We start from the raw sequence: 24,952 nt of genomic DNA on the forward strand, positions 1-24,952 counted from the left end.
GAAACATTTTAACAGAAGTCTTTCAAATACTAGGTTTTAAGAAGAATAAATGTGACGATTGACGACACGGTGTCGCGTCGTTCTGTTTGGTTTTTGTATAGAACGATGATGGAAATAAGTTTTGTGGTTTAAAACAAAGCCGTTTTTTCATCTAGTCCAAATACGCCAACTAACAAAGAGAAAGAATAGTATTGCTGAATTATTAAAAAAACTCTTCATATTATTGGTGATCCAGCAGGCCGTTTCCTGATAAACTTTAAGTACATTTCCAATATAGCGGAACAGGTATTCATGCACCTGCATTTGCCCTGATTTTTATGAACACGTGTTCTGACATCGTGATAATGCATTCTTCTTTTAGTAAAAATTTACTAGGAAACCTATCAATTCATTCGTTAAGGGTCTGCAATAACGTTTTTAACCGGATTACGAATAATTTGAAGAGATTAGAAAATTAGAAAATTTTAATATTAGTATTTTTTCTCCATGCACGATGTAAATGTTTTTAACGAATATTTATTACAATAATTATTTTCTAATCGTAGGTGTGTTGCCATGCCTACTAGAAAACATTTAGTTATGAAAATGAAAGGGCCTTTGATTAGAGAGTAAATGGGCGTAACATGTTGGGACAGACAAAATTTAGAACCGTATAAAATTATAGAGCAAGTCAATCAACGTGAGTGTTGTTATTTCACTTCAGTAAGCAGTTCAGCAACAACTGCCAGGCTTTTCAGAAGTTAGAAATCGGGGCGGAATGCTAATTTATCGTGACAAACTTCACAGCAGTCATGTGAAGGAAATTAAGGACAGAACTTAATGGGGGGCTCGTTAAACTTCAGTTTATCCACAGTTGCATTCCCTACTTTATAATTTCTTTAGCTATTAGACACTCCACGACAGCGACCGGTTTGCTAATACACGATACAAAAACTGATAGTCAAAACACAATTACGCAGACCTTAATGATATTTAAATCGCCGATGATTAATCTTCATTTAAACATTTTGGATACGTCATTACAATATGTAAACTACGAGCTATTAAAAACCAAACAATTTGGTTACGTTTTATTTTTATCATTTATGACCATGGAATTTCAAAACTCTTCTCGGGAAATATTCTAACGAAAAAATTATCATACTCAAATTATGAACACGTTTCATTTATGCCGTGAAATGCGATGAAACATTTTATACCACTTGAAAATCTTGAAAATTCTTAGGGCATTTAATTAGATAAGACAGTTAAATATGGTCTGGATGAAGCTTTTTTGTACTTGGTAAATATAAATCGGACGTAAAATTTAATAAATTAACCTTTTATTCAAATTTAATAATAATAATGGTTAATAATTAAAAGCTTTAGCAAAAAAATTGACGGTACGCAATTGCACTTTCACTTTAATTTTCTAGGCGTTCACCAATCTGTGGACAGACAAGCTCGGTACAGGTAAATCATTTTAAAGATACCCTTGCTTATGTGGCCGTGTACTCGAAATGGATGAATCAAAAAATAAATCAATTAATAATAATGAAACAAAAAAACGCAAAGGGAACATTGTCGAATTCAATTGAGAGTTTAAATTTAAATGGAACTGATAAAGGTCGCTACGCACCCCGCATTTTTGGGCACTTGCGGGGTAAGAGGACTGCGGCCGGGTATTCCAAACTAGTGCAAAAAACTTTTTTCGAACATTTGATCCTATTTAAAATGATTTGCCTGTACCTACATTGTAGAATCATTTTAAACAAATTATTGTTTATGTAGTGGTGTGCGAACTACTACGTGTGTCGTAGGACTACTGCGGGGTAAGAGAGGACCATTATGATTTGAACCACTATAGAAGTGCACAAACATATTCAAAAGTGCGTTCTTTTTTCTCACAGGCAAATTACACACTACGTAAATACTTTTCTTACTCAAGTCGAAAACGGATAAACGGATGTTATAATATTACCCGTGCCGCTCTAAGGAGATGGAATGTTTATAACGTAACCTGCCAGGCTGCACCCAACTACCCAGTGGGTAAATTATATACATATATATTTATTTTAGTTATGTTTTTAATTGAATAAAAATATCACCGGAGAGCAAAATGACATTTACGTTATTAACTCCAAAAATCCTATGGTTGAAATTTTTAAATCGCAGTTAAAAATCTTTTAAGTACGTGCTGTTACACCCCGTATTGTGTGTTAATTAACATATAATTACGAATGTTGAAAATCACTACATTTATATCAATACACGTAAAATCTATCAGCCCTTTCGTAATCGATATAAAAAATAAATACTTTCCTTTGTCGCGACAAAAATAAAAGGAAAAGATTTTGTAAGTAAGGAATTATGGTGTATTAATGTAAGACACGGGGAAAGTATTAGTTTCGGAAAGGAAGTTAGTTTTGTCTTGTAGGAAGGGTTAGCAAGATTACCGGCATTCCGTACCAAATTGATCAAGGATTATTTGCGGTCGAGACTAAATCAGAACACCTTCTTCCAAAATGGTACACTCCAAATCAGCACATTTCGTATTATTTAACACCGGTTGTAATCACCATTAATGGCAGCCGTAATTTAATGTATTATTGCAATATTATTAAATTATAATGGATAATTCAGAAACTCGGGTAAATGGTTTCCTTTTTTAAAATAACCTGCGCAAACCCTTACAGGATATTAATTACAATTTATTTATTTATTAACGCCCTTGTTCGGGGCTTTTCCATGAGAATATTAAGAAATATACATTATTTATTTTACATAACTGAATTGCTTCATTAACAACATTTTATATTTGTTTAAACATAAATTGAAGATGTCCACTGACTTGGAATAATTGTTTCTCTCCATTAGTATTATGGGCAAAGAGGAATACATATGGTAGTTAGTCCCAGAATTTCTGCACTGAAATAAATCCTGACTTCTTTTACGTTGTGGAATCTGAAAGCTTATCAATTCTAGCAATACCGGACTATCAACAAAATCATTTAGATTTTTATATAGAAATACCAAGTCAGTGAAAATTCTTCTGTCTGACAATTTGAGCATTTTCATATAATTTAACAGAGTGTTGAAGTTCAACATAATTACTGGAATACCCATTTTAAAATTTATAAAACGTAAGAATTTGTTTTGTATTCTTTCAACAGCTTGTACATGTATATTATAACGTGGGTTCCAGACAGGAGAATTATACTCAAGTTTACTTCTTACATAGGGAAAATATAACAATTTAATACTAATATAACTATTTAATACTAATTGTTGGATTTGTGAAACTAAAAGTATTTAATGAATTTTGCCTCTGGATCATATTACCTTTTCGAAAACAAGTACCGCTAATTTTGTTGTTGACAAATTTGAAAAAAAGATACACGTTTTCAAACTTCCAGAATACGGTTTACGACTTTTAAAGATTCTTTAATTTGAATATTACCCAATTATATTTAGGTATTTCACAAGGACTGCTTGTATCTATAATAATATTATATAACTCACCTTACCGGCCGACTTCCGGCGATTTCCGACCACCGACCTACATAAAGCAGTACAATACAAAATGGGAAAATTTAATTATGTTAAGTGTACTTTTACATTAAAATGTGGGTACCTATTACACATAATATATACTAGGACTACTAATAAAAATCCCACAACATGGTAAAAGGAAAAAAAAATCGGTGAGAATGAAGCAGCGAAAACATCTAAAGGGTTAGCACGTACACAGCTTTTTCTATCTAAAATGTCTAGGTTAACGCAAGTACTCTAGCTAGCAACATCATTTACACTCTGGCTAGCATGGTTATAAAATAACAAACAAAAAAACTACAGATAAACTTACTATAAAATATTTAGATTCAAATATAAGATCGTCGAAATAACCAAAAACTATAGTTAAACTTGGGGTAGTTCACTAAAGCATTCAGACTGAATGCTGTAGAAATGAGATCCCTGAGGCGTATGTGTGGTAAAACCATGTATGATCGTGTGAGAAATGTGGAGATCCGCAAAGAATACAAGTATGATGTAAGCGTAATGAGCGAAGAAAGGAGTGTAAGGAGAATATTTTTGAAGTGAAACTTCTTTAGGCGCGTAATGAATTTTCGGGGACGGAGTAAAACCGAGTCAGGATCGACACGAATGCGGGTACCCCCACCACCGCTCACCGTTCACTGTCCCTCTCTCACCATATGCGCTTGTTGAGGTGGGGGAGCCGCTCACGAACGTTCTCTCCCGACACGGGACAACAATCGATGCAGTTTTTGCACGATTCATTAAGGATTTAAGTGCTCATGTATATATCTCGCACTTTAGTTACCATAACCCAATTATCACGACATTAGGAAATGATATTCATGAAATTGACAATGAAAATGGCACATGATTGGTAAATTGTCATTGTAATTTCTTTGTAATTTTTAATTGTAATATTGTTATTTATGTAATATTGTATACTTGTGAATAAATTGAAAATTTTTGGAACTATACATTAATCGAACGTCATTCATCTATAAGAAAATATTAGAAAAAGCAAATCCATGCTTCGTCGTTGAATTATTTAACCTCTAATTTTCAAACTAACCTAAGAGAGAAAATAGAGATGATGAAATGAAAATAGAGAGAGAGGAATACTAGAAGTTTCACTTCTGTCTTGCGTAGGCTTGACACACCCACTTTTTTTTTTATTTTTTATTTATTTATAAGTACATGTTACATGATTAATACATTTATTTAGAGAAGGTACATTAGAGCACCATACCAGGTAGCTGCCTGTTCCATGGTGACCAATGGAGGATAGTTAGTTTGAATTCAAGTCTAGTGTAAACATATGTTGGTAGAATTATAAAAAAAAATTGAAAGTTGTTAAAAAATGTTTTCAATAACTCACAAAATTGCAAAAGTTTTCTATAAAATAAACACAAATATATAAAGTAGTACACATATGTACATACATACACATACACACGCACATTTATACATGCACACACATGCATATATGTATATACATACGAGTATACATACATACACACACATACATATATAGTTACACACATGTATCTTCTTCCTCAAACATGCAAATAATATATATGAAGCAAATGTAAATGGTAGCAGAAGTTGGTGACGCCCGAGGAAGACATGGCACGATCAAATGAATCAGATACTTGAGTGTATGAGATGTATGAGACGATGTATGAATATGAATGAGGCAAGGAGTGTGCCAAGACCGAGTTGTTTGGCGGTCCGTCCTCTCTGCCTACCCCTTCGGGAAACGGCGTGATGGTTAGTTAGTTCACTAAATAGGGTAGTAAAACTGTTTAAAAAAGGACATTGACATGAAAATTGTATTGGAGAAAAACTCATTAATAAGTAGGCACGAGTAAATAAAAGTCACAATTCCCTCTTGACTCGTCCTTTTTGCAAAGCAATCTAGATCGTACAACGCAATTGAACTGAAAAGACCACGCCACTGGAAATAGTATCTGAAGCTGCATAAAGAATTATTATTTTGGTATTTGTAGATATACAGAAATCTGATTGCCTTTTATATTTGGAATTCAAATCATCGTAAACCTCTAGAGGGTTTCCGTAACGATTCTATAAATTAGCTAGTGAGGCTTTCACCGGGAATTGAGATGCACATCGCTTTACCGGAAATGAAGGCTAACGCTCCGATGAATTCCTGCTGAATGGTAGCAATTTCTTACCTATCTCAAGGATATAGGAAATTCCTTTATGTACTGTCGTTCGACACATGAATCATTCAATAAGGACACGCAAGATGAAGAAAATTAGTTACTTTTTGTACAGATGAGTGTTTCTTAACAATCACAAGTAAAATGCCAATAATGGTCCTAACAGCTTTTTTGTAAAATTAAACGTCACAGATAAATTTACAAAAAATATTATTTATATGGGTAAAGATAGAGAAACAGAGCTCACTAAAATATGATGTTGAAAACTGGAACTAAGTATTCAGAGAGCTGAGACTGAGTACCTTTTGCGAATTGGACAAACATTAAAAATTTATCAGGCTAGGTCAGCTTTTTGCTTTATTGATATTGTCGTTACTCAAAACGTAGCTTCCTAGCTACTACAACGCTTTCATAAAGTCGCGGAACACCAACTTGTAACCAGTTCACGGAACACTTTTGTTCAAAGCCTTTGATAAAGATGAATTGAATAGTATTTTATTGTTGAGGAAATTGTTGCTTTTGAAGATATTAGTATTTCGTGTGTCAAAAATCTAAGATATGTTCCCCTTAATAAATCTTAGCTACTTTTCATATCACGATGAAAGCTGTTTATAAATAGCTACCCTTTCATGTTACGGGGGGGAATTTTATAGGCCCTTGCATTATTTCACATAGCGTATTGCCTTCCCTGAAAGCAAATTACCTGGAGCATGATAAGCGCATTTTTCGAGAATTGTGTTTACATTTATGTAGCTAGATGCTTTATTTATATTTGTGCAGACATGCACATCACATTACTCCCCTTCAGTATATTTACACAAGAAATGGAGTGAATTTCATTATTCCTAAGTGTGGGCAGGTAGTTCAAATAAGGTTTTAATAGATTGAGTAGATTAAAGCGAGAATTTATACACGAATAGTTATTATACCTTGAAAAGGATCAAATTCGGCGATTGTCGAGATGACGGGTGCCAGCATGGTACTATTGGCAAAGAAAATAAAACACAAGGTGCTAGGTAACTGATAAAAACAATAAATAAAAAGCATAACATCATCTGTCAAAACCAGATATTTAAATAAATATTATTCTCTATTTCTTTCTGATGGCGGCTGTTGCTACTCAGCCAAAATATTGGAAATATCTACTGTACTCTAAAATGTATTGTAACGTAAATAATAAAGCATTATATTAAATTATTTTATACATGTAAAAACACCGAACAAAACATGACAGATAAATACTTCACACTTCAGTTAGTGTAGCCTAAGAATAAAAACGTTGCTTGGAATGACGCAAGCTGAGTTCTGATACCAATATTATTAAGGTACGTCTCCATCCCCTATCTTATTTCGTACCGCTTCATAAAATTCCCCATTTTTTGTGTCCTAGACCAACTGGCTCTGGGCAGTAAAACTACGGTGTGGGATTCACATACACTAAATAAATGTTTGTACCTGATGAACAGTAGAACGATTATCGTTGGAACTTTCGTATACTGAAAGTGTTAACTATAATACTTTATTTTATCACGGTGATGAATTACCTCCCTTACCAACTAGGAATGTTCGCAGAATAATTTATGTGCCTTCAATTCACTGAATGAGTTTATAACCTCGCTTATCTTTTGGGTAAAATAACGAAAAACTCATTAAAATATTTAACTAGCAAACGAAAGTCATCTCATTAATGAAACATCTTTACAAGTTTTCCTTAACATTCTGAAGCATGCCAACGCTACGCAGCTCCCGACAGTTGATGTTGGCAAATGTTTTAAAGGTATGAATTTTTTAAATATTAAAAACGGCTTGGAAGATTTCATAAATTTTGTACATATTATTTATGCTGTGAAGGTGCATAGTGAATGCTCGAATTATTAATACAGGACAAGGTTTATAGAACCCAACCACATTAGGGGAATCAGAGGCGGGACAATAGCTACCCCAGAGTTCCATAAGGCGTAGTTTTGATCTAAATGATAACGACACGCCCGGAAAACACAAAAAATTGTACAACTATTTTTTTCAGGAGTAATCTAAATGCTTTCAGAGCTCAGCGGGTAGGAATTCATGCAATTGCTGCATTATATGTTTACCGCTGCGCATAATGAATGACTTTGCATTACAGTAATCCCTTAATATACGCGGTTCGGTACCGCGGATAGTGGGACTAGAAGCCAATATGAAATCATGGTTCCATGCAATATCAATTATTCAAGCGGACATTCTTAAAATATATAGTAGAAAACATAACATATATAAAGCGTTAAACATAACATATGTATGAAAAACTATAAAACAGTTCCAATTAGGGTTAACATTTAGGTGGGGTAAACAGCTAAAGTGGTGAAAAAATAAACTTGTGACAAACTTTTCGAACTTCTTCATAGGATTATTAACTTAAAATTCCTTTTTTAAACTGAAATTCCCTTCCCACGAAAGTTCAAGACGGTCAGTTAGCTAACCTACCAGTGAACAAAACTCCATTTATAGCTTTCGTCGAGAAATCGGGCGTAACACAATCGGACAACCGAGTTTGTCCGTTCTATACGCGTTACAACATGATCACGGATAAACGAACAGCGGATAAAAAACCGTAGACATTGAGGGACAACTGTATCATTCGTATTTATTGATTTAGAAATTATTGGCCTTAACGTTTACTAAAATAACCTAGAAATTGTAGTTATATTAGTATTAAAAAATTAAGACGAGAGGTAGGAACTACAACTCAATAACGGCTGTCAAAAAGGCTATCGCGATACACTATAGGAGCATTAGAAACATCGTGATAAATTTATTAATACGTACGATGCATAGTTCTAATAGAAGTGTTACACGAAAGCACTCAAGGAAATTACATTTCAATCTGATTTAATGGTATTCTCAGGTAGCTGGAAATATATATCCCAGATAAGGATTCTGAATAGTGGGTAGTAAATAAGAATTAGAAGTAGGCACCAAATTAAAAATATTAACACCTCTTAAGGCGTGAATTTACTGTATAGTTAATTTCCCCCACAAAGCCCTTGTTAGTCTGAACAATAAATTCGGCCGTAAATTTGATAAGCTTTTAAAAACGCTTTAAATATTTAAGCAAGTTCTGAAATATTTCATCCCTCGGTTAATTCATCAAATAATCCATTAAGGCCCGCTGAGTTATTGTGCCTTCCCGCTTATATTCCCGACGTGTCTGTTTCTATTTTATGCTTCAAAGGTTCTTCATATTTATCTGCAGTAATAATCATTTCGCTTTCAGTTGCCGACGAGGCATACAAACTTTCATCGGAATTATAATCATCGCCTTCCGGAAAATAATCATCTCTATAATGTATTAAACATTAAACAATTCCAGCATGAATAAATCAGCAGATAATCGCATTAGAATGTCAAAGACATCACGAAATCGACTGAGAATATTATTATTGACTGTTTTTTAAGTACAATAAATTATTACGTATAAGCGAGGAAAGTTTATAAAAAATTACCCACTTTTATCAAGGTGACTTTGACGTCACTTTCTATAAAAATCATAAAATAATAATAGTTTTATGAGTCTACGATAATCTTTTACTTATTTATCAGTGACAATTGTTTCGCTTACTAACGAAACTCAAATGCGTAACTTCTATGACGATGGTATGACTTTTCCCTTAACGTTGAATTATAAGTACAAGGTGGGACTTGGAAATTTAAATAAATAAATAATGTAGAAACCCAAGTCACGATTGTGATGGTATTCAAAATTTGTTAATGTTTATACATAATACTCGTACTTATAATTGTCTTAAACTTAAACAATATCTTCAACTACTAAGGTAGAAAATGAAAAAAAAAAAAAAAAAGGAAATTTTAGATAAAATTATGGAAAAAAGCATATATGCGAATACCGCACAAGAGTTGCAAAGAACTGCTCCCAACTATCTAGAGTGAGACTATGGCATCTCCAATTGGGGTATGTTGAGACTAAAGGTAATGGGGAGGGGAAGGAAATGCGTAAGAAGAAGGTGGGGAAGTGCCTTGCTGTTCAGATCTGGTCACTAAACAAGGCGGAGTCTTTTCAAGCAACGTTTCAATTATGAATGGTGATTTTACACTAGGGCGATACTGAGAGTATCTTCCACTCTGGAACGTGCCGCAAATAGACTATGTATTATTAAAAATATTAAATTGTTAAAAAACACAACTTAATCAAAAAAAAAATACTTGCGCACGTTGAGATTTGAACGACCTTCGGATTGCTAGTCGAGAGCCTTACCCCTCGACCACGGAGGCCATCAAAATCAGTGGGGCTTCACCCTAATTACTATCCGTAGAGAACATAATTAGGTTACATACTCGTAAATGAATTCGTCTTTAATTGCACAGAAAAACAAACGAATTGATATCTGAAGATTGGGAAACTTTTCATTGTATGGCAAAAGCAAATAATACATTATTTAGCTAATACAAGTGTGTGTGTGTGTTTCTATAATGAGCAAGTCTAAGGTGGCCGATATAATGATCACGATCTCAACCGCAAGTTAAACTATGCTGGGCTATCTGGGCACAACTTATGACCGCTGAAATCTCAATACCATCGGATACCTTGGTTGGGTCTTTCTCTTGAAGCAGAGTTCGCTCACATGATGGAGAAGAGAACTTCAGGATTCGGATGGGTGAAAGTAATACAAAATAGGATAATTTGAAATTATATTAGAGAAGTGAATGTACAAAGCTTTACGCCAGGAGGCTAATAAATAAGAAAAAGAAAGACGGAAAGTTAAACATTCCCAAAGAAATTCGTGAAATTATCTCAAATAGTTATTATCTTAAATAGTTATTTGAGATAATTAAGGTTAAACGCAACGCTCGTTGTATTCTACGTGTTCACAGATGGCGTTAATTAATTGATTTTGTTTAAATACGCTTTTGCAAGGTATTGCTTTACAGTATTAAGACAAATTATTTGTTTGCGCCCGTATATACGCAATATGAATATGAATCAATAGTTTTGTTCGTTTAAAGACTTAATTCTTTCGAGAAAGGCACACAAATACAATATTTTACCGATGATTCAATCCAATATTGTATTTGTATGCCTTTCTCGATAGAATTGAGTTTTTATATGGACAAAACTATTTATTCATATTCATATTGCGTATATGAGGGCGCAAACAAATAATTTGTCTTAATACTGTAAAGCAATACCAAGCAAAAGCGTATTTAAACAAAATTAATTAATTAACGCCATCTGTGAACACGTAGAATACAACGAGCGTTGCGTTTAACCTTAAATAACAACCATAACAAGATTGTTGTGGTCGTTATAACAAGCAAAAAAATTAAAAATAATCTTTTATTTATCAAAATACTCGAATGGAATTACGCCTAATTAACCTGATTCTGGTTGCTTTTATTCTATTGATTTGTTTTTGAGAAAGTTACTATCAAATCTAAACATCGATAAAAATATGTAGTTAATTATGCTTTTAATTATGAATTTAAACCACTGGGGATAGTATAGACCGTAGAAAGAAAGTAGAAGTGTGACCAATATACATAATTGATTTTTTTAGTTACAAGATATGTTAAGGGGAAATGGGGAAACTTGAAAGTGGAAGGAAAGGGAGTAGACGGGAAGGTAGATCGAGTGATCTAGTTTGAGAGAATAGTCGAGTTAAAATGTCAATGTGGTTATAATTTAAGATAAATGAATTTGTGTTACCAGCTACGTGAATGTTATGGAAAGGCATCAAAGGAAAAATTACAACGAAAAAAATACCATAAGAAAACAAAGAAAATATTTCCACATTCAGTGAGTCACCCAGACGAGATAAGTTAGATATAATTACGATACACATTGCTTTGTGAGAGACGGCAATGGCATCGTTTCACTTCTTCTTCCCCTCCAGACAGAATTCCACTCTCCGCTTCCTACCTCCTGCCCCGCCCTACCCTGCCACGCACTTGAATATGCGATGAAATAAACCAAAATAGGGAAAGCTTATAGATCGGCGCTAAGCACGCACTTAAATGGTTAGGTGCTTTATTTCGGAGGGTTCAATTAATGCGAATTTTATATCACGCAAATACAATTTATGAAACGAAAGAATGGGCAGCAAAATACGTTAATATGTGTTGACGATTATGCACGTACCACGAGATGTAAATGTCATTGACGTGATTATGTAAATAAAGAATATTTTTAAAATACATACGTACATATTATTTACATTTTCATTGTGCATTTATTTGCACAGATGGATTATTTTGACGGTACACTACAAGTCCCGAATCTTGTCGAATCTGTCTAGCTGTAATGAGTGCCCTTGTGGACGCTGAGGAAAATTATTCGACCGTTATATATTTCTATTTTTGAAACTGACTGAATATTATTTAAAAACAGGTATTGTTGTTTTCATAAAACCTACAAAACTTATATATTACGTGTCAAAATAAATAAATTTAGAGATAATCCTGGACGTTTACCAATTTTTTTCAGACCGCATCAGGTTTGCTCGATAAAAAAAGAATTTTTGAATTTTTTTCAACATAAAGGGGAATTTATTATCTTAGTACTAAGTAAATTTACGAAGAAACATTTAATTTTTCAATTCTCAACATTGAAACATCACATACGTACTGTGAAGAGTTATTGACTTGTAGCGGAGGAAGATTTTGGGAAATATTCGTGTCTAGTCTGGTCCGTGTTGAACGGCAGCCAAGAAGGGAGAGCAATCATAAAAGCTCGCACGGTGGTAAAACTAATACTGATGCTAAGTATCTAAAGAGTCACTCAAGGGGGCAGTATTGCTTTGACTTAATAATACATTCTAAGAGGCAGAGCTTGAACCCAGCTATGGTTTCAGAATCAGCAATTAATGAGGCACTACCTCCCAGGTTGGAACCATAAAAATGGAAATGTCTTGTAATAAAATAAAGCAGCAACATGTTTTTTAAACAATATGCACAAATAAAGGGAATCTACATTGACATAAAAATAAATTGAAGAAATATGTAATAAAATATGAAATTTGGAAACGATGTAACATTTCGTATTCCAACAAACTTTGATTGATCCGCCTGGATATCAATAAAGCAAGGTAACAGCCGCCAGCACGTTTTGAATTATTTTACATTTGAAACGTTCGTAGTCCCTAGGGCAAGTTTCCAATCAAATGCTGATGTGCATAGGTACCTACAGTTATACTACAGGATAAAACAGATTGTTGTAATTATACGACGATAAAAATCATTGAATGTAATTTATAATGTTTGCTTCCTACCAATTTAAATGGGAGAAATACAGAGGCCGCAATCCCAAGATCTCCCAATTCGTAAACAAGTCAATTAATCCGGATTGGTTTTCGATCATAGAATGGTATCTATTGTCCGCCGGGAAGGCTGGAATGGTCAGACAGTTATACGGTCACGTGGGGGATAGGGTAGACCTATCTTCAGAAGGGGACTTCACTCCGGGAGGGTCACTATTGTGAACAAATGCAGACTGACTAATGACGGCAGACGTCCGCTCCTAAAGCTAGAGGTACAACGAAAATATTTTCCGGCCTGATCCTTCTTAATAATGGAAAAACACCCACTCACAAGAAGGAATTACACAGAAAAGACCCGAGCATTTCCAAGCGAAATATATTTAAATATGACCCATTTTACAAATAGTGCAAATTACTGTAATAAATAATTTGGGATTCTGTATTTGGCATGCCGACTACCGACCTTGTAGGGTACCCTTTTCGCTCCCTGAATCATGCATTGTTGTCCATCCAATGGCGATCCGGAATACAATACTCCGAGTGGACGAATAATAAATAATCGTACCAGCGCTACCCTAACACTGTGTACTTGGTTGTACAATGTACAGCATTTAATTAATTATTGCTTTCGGCTGTACTGGCTGGTCACGTGGTCACCTTGACATGTAAAGTATCCAGGACATTATGTCTAAAGGACTTATGGTACATATTGACAAGAACAGACATTGATTTGCCCCAAGTAAAGCCGCCCCTAAAGACTCATACATATTAGGTAGATAACTTCACATACGGCTTGGCTCTGCATCTACCCTTCTGATATTATGATAAACGAAGGGAAGGAAGGTTGTGTGATTGACGCATATCTACAGACTGACGAGAACTCTGGAATGAATTGGACAGAATGAGTAATCGAAAATAAATATTTATAAACAAAACTGAAAGCGTTACAGAAATCTGTTTAACTTGCTTGAAATGGAATAAAAACATTCATTTCAAAAGGTAGATAGCTACAAATTTCAATGACAATATTTTAAAGTTACATATAGGTACCCAAATTATTTAAGATTATACAAATACGTCCCTTCTGGAATGTTCGAGTTGTAGGAAAAATAATAATTGATTCCTCGACTGACTTGAATTAACTAACCATCATGCCGTTAACCCACAGGGGTAGACAGAGAAGAATCAACCGCCAAGCAACTCGGCCTTGACACTCACTCCTTGCTTCATTCACACTACACCTACGCCTTGACATGGCCCGACTCAAGTATTTGGTTTACTTGATCGCGCCACGTTCCATCGGACGTCCCGACTTCTTCATCATATCAATACCCTACAATATCATCGCTCCGCTTTTTTGCATCTAATTGTAATTTTACTAAATTATGATAAGGGTTTACAAAATGTATTTCAAATCCTAAAATTATTTTTATGCAGTTTCCTTTATTGGACATGTTAATTGGAATGGTTTCGCCCTGTATATTTATTTAAATGTGTAATAAACTAATAATAAACATTCGGCGTACAAGTAATTTACATAAAAGTTTTCTTTTTCCAAATTTAATTCACATACTAAATATTCATACTCAAAGCTTGTGAAGATTGCCATCGATATTTTGTATTTAATATTCTTTACAAATTGCTTTGCTTTTGCATTCCTCGCTGTTTTTCAGTGATTTTTTGATGTTATGTTTTCATTTGTCCATTATATAGTAGGTACCTATCACGAACATTACAAAATTAATATAATTCGGAGAAATATAAATTGCTTCATGAATACATGTTTGTAGAGTTCCGGTAAAAAAAATTTAAAACGATTATTTTCATAAATATTTTGTAAAATCAAAATAACAAATTCAAATTTTACAAGAAATCCAATCAATTAACTCGAACAATTATTGAAATATTGGGTACAAATTTGGGGCAGAACGCCGACATAAAAGGAGTTTGAATGAATATTAATGCTTTAATGAGAATTAAGTAATTTATTGGAAAGCGAGGGCTGGCGAAATATAAAGCATTAATTTTATTATGAAGGTTTACCAAATTTTGCATAGCGGAGAAACAAATTTTTCTGGAAATTTAGAACTTTGAAATTTGCTATTATTTCTTTAAATATTTTACTTATTACCATCTCGAAAACGTATGACGGAAGCAAATTAAAGTTTTACTTTATGAAATGGGATATAAAGTATTTTTTTGTGTAATGACACAAGGGTCCCGTGAGAAAGAACCAGTTAGACCATTAGACTCCCAATTAGAGAGTATTGCTTATCTGAAACAAACACCGGTAGCTAAAAGCATTTCAAGAAACGATTCAATTATGAACAATGTTCTTCATTCAAATGACCAGACGTGTCAAAATTTTTCAAATCTCCACGGCAAAAAAACTTTTAATAATACGACACTAATCGATGCTTCACTAGTAGGTATACGAGATTACAATATTTACATAAAACTTTTCTTTACTCGTCAGTCTCTATCTTTAAACGACCTTCGCGGCCATCAGCTGTCACTTTTGTGTGGTTTTCGTTAGTTTGACGTGAATTAACATCCAACGTGAAAACTTGATCCTATTTTTTTACATCGAACATAAAATATATTAATTAAATAAAAACTCAAATATGCGTGGGAAACAAACGTGCTGTGAGTTATTTCCGGCTTGAGATTCATTAGTAGCGTAAACGATACTATAATTTCATACTTATTGACCCGCAAGCTGTAAAGTCAATTAGTTTTATTGGAGTATAGCGATCGTAATCAGAATACAAATATGTACAAATACAAAATTTAAAAAAAAATAATATTTTTAAAATATAGAATAAAACACATACATATATATTGAAAATAAACGTAAATTAATAAATTACTTTACACACAAATATATAAAACGAGTTTTGTATATAAATGAATAAAATATTTTAATTAATAAATGCACATATTACGTTAGCCTTTAGTTGGAGGAGCTAGAAGATGTGAGAGTTAAAGTTCTGGAGCGATTTATCTCAAAAAATATTTTATTTTCTAGATAACTAAAAAAACTCGTAAAAAAACGTGCACACATTTACAAGTCGGATGAACACTTTAATGACGTACTAGAGTAGCGTAGTATTATGTAGAATTGTGTCTAGACTTGGTATGGGGAGCTGTAAAAATTGAAATAATTCAGAGTAGGTACTTAGATAACTTTTATACGCCGTAGCAATAAAATTGTAGGCATTAAATGGTAGAAAAAATTTTCATTGCAATAAAATTTGCAAAGCCATCCCACCATGACGTCATCGAGCAGTCATCATTTTTTTATTAGTCTAGGGAGCAAGCGATGAGATAGATAAAATAAAAGGGGAGCCTCCTAAGCCTGCAGATTGGATTTGAGATCAGGAGAACCCCATGGGGAAGGGTACATAAAATTGTCTCTGAAATCCCCGAGGGTTGATCGTTCCACCCCATTATTCCTGCCATTCATTTTGAAGGCCAACACGTTGAATCAAATTGCATTTCAGCACTCAAAGAAATGCTATTAACGAAACGCAATATCGTAATTTGATGATGCCGAATTATTAATCCACCTAAATAAAGCGTGTTTTTGTTATATGGGCAAATTCAAATCTTGCAGCGGAAAACAGGCATAAAATAATTCCACAAATTTTGTTTTCATGAATAAATCAAAACGATAAAAACACTAATAGGCTTCCACTCGGATTTATGACTGGAAAGTGGACACGGAAGTTACTTTGGAATCGTAAAAAAAACAATAGAGCGTTTACAACGCGAGAAAATACATTATGTTGCATATTCGTGAAAAACAATTTGAGATTATTTTAACACACTGAGAAGCAAAACAGAATAAATTCCATAAGTAAAATGCAAAACACGGATTTATGACTGGAAAATGGACAAGGGAGTTGTTTTGGATTCGTAAAATATAAATAAAATCGAGCACTTTTTATAACGTGAAAATGTACACTATATTGTACATTTGTCATAGAAATACTAGAGTAACAAACAAAACCAGTCAAACTAAACGAGCGGTCAGTGGCTGAGTTAGCATCACGTTTGAGTCCCAACCCAGGCGTAATGTGTTCAATTCCTTACCTAAGCTAAGTCCTCCATCACAAAACAAGCAATATTTTCCGCATGCTGTGGTGGTAGTAGATCTTAAAATATTTTCAGGTTATTCGTAACCCGGGAATGTTTGTCGTCCTTTAAATTAATGTTTTTTTAAATACTGTAAGTTCAAATCTTAATGAAAAACTGTAAATGTAACAGTTACTTTGTCTAATGTGTTAGTCAGAAAGATATCATTTTCAAATAATTTTCAAAGGTACGCTGTGAAAATGCAAAACGTGTTATATTACTTAGAGGAAAGGAGAAAATAAACAAAGGTGGTCAAAAAAGAAATATTAGAAACAGGCGGTCATACAGCAGGTGTAAAACTAGCGGAAAACTCTGTTGTGTCCGCTCGGAAAGGTCGTCACAAAAACAGTTTCTGGGTAAAATTACGGATGGAGGTGTGTTGCGCGGCCAGTGAAGGAGGTCACCAGGGCCTGGATCGGGCGCTGGCAGTGTCACGGGGAGATGCAATGGAAAACAGCTGTTCAACCCGGCGAGGCAGCCGGGCTTAGAAATGGACTTTACGGGACTGCTAATAAAAATACTTCACTGGGCGAGAATTATTATTAATTACGAATTCAGCACACAGAACTTTAATGCCCGGAATATGTCTGCAGCTTAACAACAGTGAACGAATACTAAACTAAGCAAGAAATAATGTATCACGATAAAAAATGCGATATATACGGGGTCATCGAAAAAGGTGTCCGTGATTTTAAAATGAACAAAAACTAAGTGGTATCTAAGTTATAAAATTTATTTATACACCTAAACACGCAGAAAATGGTATTTTTTACACTTAAGAATCCACGCAGCAATTGCGACTGTGACTCCTGGTATGAAACAGCGTAGGGAAGTGGACTATCACTTATAACTTATATTTTGCCATGCAATAGGGGAAACTCATATCGAAATAGTTAGTAATGTAATTTTTTTTCAAAGATTTGGTTTTTTTTTAAAAACACCTTTTCGAAGACCCTATATGCTCCATTGTACCCACACCAGGGTACACTGGAGTTTGTAATCCTATACAATACGGTTTGTTGAATTGTTTTATATTATTATTTCAAAAATTTTCTAACTGATAATTTTTGTGGTGGAATACCATTTTCATATAAATTTATGAGTTTTAATGTTTTATAAACGTAATTAATTTGTATTAGATTTATCTATAAATGATTTAATTGGTAAAAAGTTAATATCAAAATGGAATACTACCATGAATACTCAAAGGTTTCAAAACAAGAAATAATAAATTCAAATTAATTTGTATTACTTACAAGTTCACAGTCCAATAGCTTTATGTTCATTTCAAACATGCTAATAAAAGTAAAAAAATACTTACCTATATTAAAAAATATCAAGAACACTAACGAGTAATCATATTGCGGTGGGTCGCGCGTAAAGTTCCCAGAAATTACACATTGAATTCGAATTTACTTTTGATCTATTGGAACTTAAATTGAACCCACAACTATAAAAATGTGTTACAATTTCATTTTATAAAATAGGTACTTATTTATCATATGTTATAAAGTATATGCGATGTATTAAGGGCACATAAAAAGGTAGACATACGAAAGTAAGGTAAAAACAATTTTAAAAAGTCTAGAGGAAGTGGTGAGTACATTACAAGCAACTAATTAATATCCTTTATTTTGGTTCGGGCAAACTAACATTGACATTGGCAAAAACAGATGTCGTAAGTAATTTAGAAACACCGAAGGTACTAGGTACCTAACGTTAAGTGGATTTGAAATAGATAGGAAAAGGTTGAGCTTAAGAATAGGATTTAAAATTGGATTAGAGTTCCTTCCTTTTAACTCAACCCCGATTTTTAGTTCAATCATTGAATGTACAGTACTAACCAGACACCCTTAGTTGTTTGCCTCAAGTAGTTAGGGGCTCGCTGGACGGGTGGGGGGGTCAAACCTTGGTTCTTCCCTCATGTGTGTTCTCCCCTCTCCTGACAGATGGTTGCGGGATCTGTAAAAACATAAAAATCCTCTTTTTACCTCACACCAGACAAACACGTCACATGTTTCATGCTGCAAGTGAATAAAACACAAAAGGAGAAGAAGAAACTAAGGTTCAACGCGTGACATGTATAACAAAGGTCATTAGTTTGGAAATTTGTGGGTAATGGTGTATTGTACGACAATATAGTTCTGAAATTTGGAAAGGTAACAAAAAAAACACCACCTGAAGTTTTCGGCATTGTGTCTGTACACTGAAAGATTCAGTAAAATGAGTTTTTAAGGGTACGTACATATTTTGGGGTTCTTCGCCACTTAAAAAGAAAGGCATATTGGAAGCACAGATGCGCCTTTCTCATGAAATAAAAAGGTGTAGAATTTCCACTATTTTTTAGTATCAGATACTTACTGCGTCTAAAAATATAAAATAACAACATATTTTTGATATCCCTAGAAACTTGAATACCCGCTATTCTATTATAACATTGACTGTTTTGGTAAAACCCTTCGATCCACATTTTTGGGAATGTTACTTTTCAATAGTTTCATATAGAGTTTCACGAATCAAAGTAAACATGGTAAAGTGATTTTTTCCAATTAAGACATTTTCAATACTAAAAACTGAATTTATGCGTACATTTTTTTACGTTATTTAGAGAAAACCGAACATGAAATTACTCAAACCTCAAATCTTTAATCCGAATAAATATAAATAGAATTGCAATATTTTACTTTAAATTTTGAAAAACCACTTTCAAACAAACTCATAATTTTTAATTAGTTTTATGAATTTATACATGTTCCTTTTCGTGGTCTCTACCTATAAAGATTTCATTTTGAGGCTTGAAAGGTTTTACCAAACAACATTCGATATCTGTTATTCTAAGCTTAAATCATACCAACCTAACTTATATTCGAAATTTTAATAAATATATATGTATCTACACACCAAAATAATGACGGGATCCCCAGTGGGAGACCCTCATATGGAAAATGGAGATGTGAAGTAAAGTCCAGAAGCAGGGCATAGAAAAACAAGAAACAGGAGGTAGCTTTCCTCACTCTTAAGGTAAAATAGTATTTTAAAACTCCAACGCGTAGAAGAAAATGGGGTCATGAGAAGCATTGACAGTCTGGAAGCAACCTCAATGTATAAATGTTTGCGTCACTATACCCACTACCATTAATATCATGAAGCGTTCTCAGCGCGTGGTTTTTTATTTGCTTTATAAAAATAATATACTCCAAGAATATGATGAAACTCCAGAATTTTCACTAGCCCAGATAAATATAAATAAAAAAAAATGTCACAATATTATATCCTACCTAACCTACCCAACAATAGTATATAGGTACATATTAAAGGTTAATTTAAAAAGTTTTGCAAGTTTATAAAAAAAAATTGAATTTAAAATGTTAAACAGAAGCTCTGTTAAATAATAAGGTTTCTACGTCACAATTTTTAAAAGTTTTACTAGGAATTTCTTCGCTTATTTGTTATTTTGTAACCAAATGTGATTTTTTTGATTGCAAAGAATATCAAAGCATTTAAAATGTCTGTATCGAGAAAACTCGAGAATATAACGATAAGTATGCATCGTTAAATTACCTTTTTCAAATATTGACATTCAAAATGGTTCTGGGATTTATATTCCAGGAGTAAATTCAGAGTAGGAATGTAAAAGACACAGAAGATAAGATACTTATGAATAAAATAGTATTAAATTAAAGCTGCTTTCAGGATAAAGCTCATAAGAGGCGAGAATTCATGAACGTAAGAAATGAGATTTAGGGAGAATAGATACTTACTATTGTTATTCATTATATTATCTGAATTCTATCGCCATGATAACACTTCTAAGATAATATAAAATAAAATACTTTTTGTTTTAAAACCACGACATTTTAATAATTTTTAGAACCGACCGGTTTCGCTTTACTCAAGCATCTTCAGGGTACAAATTATTACAGTTCTAAAAATTAGTAAAAACTCGTGGTTTTAAAACAAAAAGTATGTTATTTTATAATATGTAAAAACCACAAAGTGATTGCTTTCTATAATAATAATTTTAAGATAGTTCATAGAAGTGTTGTCGTAAAGATCGATAAAAAAAAATAAGCGGCAAATTGATCTCATGTTCAAAGCTAATCGCTGACCGCAAGTAAGAGAATAATCGCGGACCGCAAAAATCTTTTTCTTTTTCGACGGATTCTATTGAAGAGATGTAAAACCCAGTGGTCGCAGATTCATATCCTGACTGGACAAATAAATTATGTTTAATTTATTAAGGTTAATTAACATAAGGCATAATTCAATTTGGGGGCGGGTTTGGATACCGCCGCACCGGGAACCATTTATTGGATAACCAACACCTCTGTAATAGGTCGCCCCAAGTGGATCGCTACGTTTGGTGATTGAGCAGGGATGCCCGGGTTCATGAGTAAGGTGTTTCAGGATGCGCCAGCCCAGCTGCGTGGGGTGCCGGAACGGGAGAAGCTGGTTTGGGGTGACCCTTTGACCTCAGCAACTACTCCTCGACCCATCACCTTGCGTATGTCCGTCATATGTCATATCCGTCACTTCTGGACACACTGATTTCTAGATTCCTACCAAATCCTCATATTTTTTTATCTTCCCAGAACTTCTTCCTTTCCTTAAGACCCTCCACACAGCATCCCAAAAATATGACAAATATCCGAGGAAAATTATTTTCCTCAGGGTCTCCTGTGCGGGTTTAATGTAAAAAAAAATAATTAATTTCAAATGATTTTAACGTGTTTAGTAACCATATCTGAATAGCCGGATTACTTCCCACCCCAATTCCTTCGTTGACGGTGGTAATAAATGAAATGCTCTAAAACTAAATATTTGTATATTAATTCACTCCGTAATGTCAAGCCACAATGTGATGGCATAGCATGAACATATTACATAGCTTAAATTAAACGATCAAACGCCAAATAAAGCAGATTTACAAATGCTTTGCATACAATGTCATCATTTAATCGGGTCGGCTCCGAATATTTTCGCCCAAAGCTGCATTGTTTCGCCCCGATAACCATCGGCATTATTACAGAAGGGTTATAGTAACTAGTAACTATAACTATGACTCTAACGGTATCAATAGTAACTAGTAACGTTATTATGAATGTTATTCGAACCGTTATGCCCGTGTTCGCCACGCGCCAGCAGGAGGGTGTCCGACTCACTTTCAGATTCATCTGAGCGACGAATTAGGGGATTACTGTCACCCCCTCAATGTTTCTGCTTGGTTTAATCTTTCTATTTTTGGTGACGTTACTCTGACAGAACAGGCGAAAAGAACTTTGTATGATGAAATGGCATTTAAGGCGAGAAGTAAAAAATTAAGCGAATACTTGAGACGCGATATTCGTAATTCAGATTAAACCTTTTTTTACATTAAACCCACAAAGGAGGCCCTGAGGAAAATTCTTTCCCTCAGGGCCTATGTAATTTTTTGGGATGCTGTGTGGGGGGTCTTTTTTAAGGAAAGGCAGGAGAGGATATTATTTGATATTATTTGTATTTCTGTTTATAATGTAATCATTGTGAATGGAATATTAAGAATACATTACATAGCTAAAAAATAACAATTAACTATAGTTGGAATAACCTCAAAACACTGAGCCCCTTTACATAGAATTAACAAAGTTGTTTAAATAAACAAATACATTGTACTTAAATGCAATAAAGACATTGTGGGCTGACAAATCTTTTGGACTTGTGAGATTATAAAAAGCAAAATTTAACACTATCGGATTCGAATCGAATTTAGGGCTAAATGCAATTTTTGTAAAAACAAAGCACATTAAATCTGAAATGAAATAAGTAAAAAGTAGTGCAATTAGGGAAAGATTTTATTTGCAGATCCAATTTCCAATCATTGAAAAGTTTTAATGCGGCTAATTAAAATGCTTTTGGTGTGCAGAATTTTATAGGTGTTCTCGAAATAGTTTTATTTGAAAGTTTCACGTAACCTTTTCCGAACTCGAGTGGTTTTGTGTGAAATGCACATAAAGCCGACAAATTAATTAATTAGAAGCTCAGATGTCTTGAAAAGAAACTTGTACCGCAATGTGTAAGGAAACTTTCGACAGGAAAGCCGAAGGGTTGTTTACATTTACAGTACTGTACACTGCAAATGTTTCTACAGTACTCGTACAAGCACACTGTAAACTAACACACTAATATTACTCTCAAAATTTGTTGGACTAGGATACATAAATCCTCTTTAGACACTCATACGTAATGTAGTACTACGTGGTTTCTCTCGTAGAACTAAACACTTTCCAAAATTACCGAAAAGGCACGACTAGGTATTTCCAATAGAAACAGATCAATAATATTATCAATCTTAATTTAGTATCATCCCCGAGCAACGTGGTAATTGAATATAATATTTTGTCCGTCATGGAACATTCATTTAAAGTGAATGCCAGCTGAGTCACGGAATCAGGGACTGTGAAGACCAATAATAACGGGAAAGGTAGTTTTGGTCCGTCAGATGTTCGATTACTTTTAATAGCGGGTATAAAATTTATAGTACCTACGTATAACCTCTTCAAGACTCTTCTTTGACCTAACAGAAGAAATTCGAGAACTAAATATAACATTTGAAAATAATTAGAAATATGTACATATGTCATAAACACCGTATCTGAAATCCCTGTTAATAGTTATCGGCTGTGGTGAAACTGGAGGTCGATCCGTGCGATTTCTCTTGGGCTTGTTTTAATCCTATACGTTAACTACGTCGTTATAGCTCTACACGTAGGTAAACTCGTAAGTCAAAAAGCTTTTTAATGAAATAAACGTGCGCCACCTATATCCCGATGAAGCTATATGACCTTTACTATAAAATGACTTTATACGAAATCACCCTTTTATCGTGGCGGAATATAAAGGTCCATTTTAGTCGTACTTAAAAGGAATCAAACCCGTATTACGCGTGCTTATTCTCGATGAATTATTAGAGTTAATTCCCTAGTAAGTGTAGTGTGAACCGTAATGGCCGTTGCTTGAAGCTAAAATATTTCTATTCTGACCTCTGGAATTCGAGATTTACTACTTCGAAGGCTAAGGACACCAGGAGATCAGCGCGAAACGGATGAGCAATGCGTCGTTAGATTTACACCGGCGCGATGACACATTTGTTCTGAAGTAATTTTATGAAGCAAGGCGTCGAGTCCGGCGTATAAAGTATTCGGAATGCCTTCGATCAGATCGGGCCGCCCGTGAGTGATCGACAGAAAAATGAATTTCCCACATCTCCTGTGGGTAATGCATAAATCACCGGATAAATGGCCGGATCAAAGTCAAGCACTCAAGAGAAAGAGCGGGCAGACAATAAACTGAAAAATATATTTGTGAATTTTCATTTATATTTATTCTCTAGACCGTGATGGAAGTCAGCAAAACGGCATCATGATTTATATTTAGAGGCGCCTAGATCATGAACCCTGATGAGATTCTGAAAGAAATGTTAAGTGCTGGAAGAAGTTTGGCAACAATATCCGTTTATCAGAAGCTTAAACTTTTAGACACCTTAATGTCGGTGGGAAGTAAACCCCTGGTTGTGATTAACAACTGATTTATTTAAGTACTCGCGCCATAAAGTATTGAAGTCAAACGAAATGTATATTGTACAAAAATAGTTCAGAGAAAAGAGTCAGAAAAATCAAAGGAAGCCCCCATTCGTTTTTAGATACTGACACGACAAGGGTATTTGTTGTAAATAAGGCAATTTTTTCTCCCTGCTAGAAAAACATAGTCCCTACATTATTACCTCTGTAGGTTCCTGGGAACCTTTTAGAAAAGTTACGGCGATACCTACTTAGAGACGAAAGAGGGACGGATTTTTTCACACATTTTATTAACATAATTTATGTAGGT

The 24,952-nt window shown here is 34.0% G+C and overlaps 1 protein-coding gene across 1 annotated transcript in view; it reads right to left on the reverse strand.

Moving 5' to 3' along the window:
- The window catches only part of LOC149423568 (fat-like cadherin-related tumor suppressor homolog), a 525,483-nt gene that overhangs the window by 278,348 nt on the left and 222,183 nt on the right, over positions 1 to 24,952 (reverse strand). The window contains exon 2 of the mRNA XM_089631647.1: positions 18,931 to 19,048. The gene's annotated coding sequence lies outside the window, so the exon portion shown is untranslated. The remainder of the gene's footprint in view (positions 1 to 18,930; positions 19,049 to 24,952) is intronic.

The sequence above is a fragment of the Hesperophylax consimilis genome, chromosome 5, assembly GCF_061612785.1.
Source record: "Hesperophylax consimilis isolate HC1 chromosome 5, BYU_Hcon_1.0, whole genome shotgun sequence".
NCBI lineage: Eukaryota > Metazoa > Arthropoda > Insecta > Trichoptera > Limnephilidae > Hesperophylax > Hesperophylax consimilis.